This window comes from Mastomys coucha, unplaced genomic scaffold (genome assembly GCF_008632895.1).
Source record: "Mastomys coucha isolate ucsf_1 unplaced genomic scaffold, UCSF_Mcou_1 pScaffold18, whole genome shotgun sequence".
Lineage (NCBI taxonomy): Eukaryota > Metazoa > Chordata > Mammalia > Rodentia > Muridae > Mastomys > Mastomys coucha.
Genome location: NW_022196900.1, coordinates 57,558,635 through 57,560,849, shown reverse-complemented (window position 1 = coordinate 57,560,849; position 2,215 = coordinate 57,558,635). Strand labels below are relative to the sequence as shown.

At 43.3% G+C, this 2,215-nt stretch overlaps 1 pseudogene; it reads left to right on the top strand.

Moving 5' to 3' along the window:
- The first annotated feature begins 1,263 nt into the window (after positions 1-1,263).
- Positions 1,264-1,746, top strand: LOC116095451 (annotated as a pseudogene).
- The last annotated feature ends 469 nt before the right edge of the window (positions 1,747-2,215 follow it).

Genomic DNA, 2,215 nt, shown 5'->3' with positions numbered 1-2,215 from the left:
TCCTCTGGGAGTCGTGGGGCCTGTGGCTCCAGGCTGGCTGCTCAGGTCTCAGAAACTCACCCGAGAGAAAAAAATCGCCATTCAAAATCTTTACAAAATATATTAAATTCTTCCCTCTGTCTGTCTGTCTGTCTGTCTGTGTGTGTGTGTGTGTGTGTGTGTGTGTGTGTGTGTATCCCCTATGGCATATGCTTGGAGGTCAGAGGACACAGGCATCAGTTTTCTGCTTCACCATGTGGATTCTGAGGATTGACCTCAAATTACCAGTCTTGGTAGCAAGTGTCCTCATTGGCTGAGCCATCGCACCAGCCCTTAATTATACTTTCCATATTTTCTCATACATGCTTAGTTTTAGTTAACCCTCCCCCACCTCTTTCCCAACCCCCGACTTTCATGTCTGCTTAAACCTTTGCACCCCTAGTACTCTGATCTTCACCTATCCCAGGTACTATTATTCCCATCCCCTAAGGCCTCTTCCTTTCCCTCAATAGTTTCTTTCCAGCTTCCTGACCTTTATAGGCATAACAAGCAAGAGACACAAAGGCTTCTGATTCAAAGCTAGGATCCTCAGCTGAGAGAGAACATGCGGTGTTTGTCTTTCTGGGCTTAGGTTACTTCACTCAGTGTAATATTTTCCATTTTCATGCACATTTAATAACTTCATTTTTCTTCACAGCTGGATAAAATTCCACTGTGTATATGTACCACATTTTCATTTTCCATTAATCAGCTGATAGACATCTAGGCATATTTCATTTCCTAGCTATTGTGAATTGAGCAACAACAAAACACAGATAGGCAGTGTCTCTGTAATAGGATGTACAGTCTGTTGATGGTGTGCTCAGGAGTGTCATAACTAGATTATATGATAGTTCTTTCTTTAGCCTTTTGAGACATCTCTGAGCTTAGTTCCATAGTGGCTGTATAAATCTCTTTCTACAATGTGGGTTCCATGAATGAAATGTAGGGCATCAGCTGTGGCAGCAAGTGTGTCTACCTGGTAAGATGTCTCACCAGTCTGCTTCCAAAAATATCTACTAACCAGTTGGACTTCTTTTGACAGCTCTGAAGCAGAATTGCTTTTAACTTGAAGAACCTTAAATGATCTTAGAATGTAAGATGTGATTTTCACATGTGTGTTGGAAGATGGTTAGAGTTCTTTGAAAATGGAGAAATAAGTCCTATTATACATTGTGCGCCACTGCCCCTTCCTTTTTCTGCACTGCCTGTGAAGGAAGTGGCTGCCATGTGATTTGCGGCACCATGGCTGCTTTCCGGCTTCTGGTGAAGCCCAAGATCATTAAAAAGAGGACCAAGAAGTTCATCAGGCACCAGTCAGACGGATATGTGAAAATTAAGCGAAACTGGCGGAAACCCAGAGGCATCGACAACAGGGTGAGGAGTAGAGTCAAGGGCCAGATCCTGATGCCCAACATTGGTTATGGGAGCAACAATAACAGCAACAGCCACAGCAGCAGCAGCAGCAGCAGCAGCAGCAACAACAACAACAACAACAACAACAACAACAACAACAACAAGCACATGCTACCTAGGGGCTTCCTGAAGTTTCTGGTCCACAATGTCAAGGAGCTGGAAGTGCTACTGATGTGTAACTAATCTTACTGTGCTGAAATTGCTCACAGTGTGTCCTCTAAGAGTCGAAAAGCTATCTTAGAAAGAGCGGCACAGCTGGCCATCAGAGTCACCCATCCCAACGCCAGGCTACGCAGTGAAGAAAATGAATAGATGGCTTGTGTACATGTTTTGTGTTTAAATAAACCCACAAAAACTGCCAATCCCCTTCCCCCTGGAAAAAAAACCAAACATAAACAAAACAAAACAATTCCCCCCCCCCCAAAAAAACCCAGAGAGATAAATTTGAATAGGACACTTACCTTATATGGAGAAACAGTAGAAGTCAAATGAAATTTGTTCACTAAACAGAATGTACCTTATTTGCCCAAACCCAATAAATTAGATTAACCCACCAATGGCTTTGAAGTTCTACTACATTACAAGTGAGGCTGAATTCTTGGTCAGTAGACATTTGAGGACTGAGTCTTCAGAAAGGAAACTCAGTTCCCACACTTGAGCCTCTTTCACCGGGCTCAAGCACACTTAGTTAAGGCTGCTCTCCCCAGCACTGTGGTGGACACAGCGCTCTCAGTGGTCCTTGATCAGACAAGATGGCTTTTCTTTTCATTGATCTCTTTCT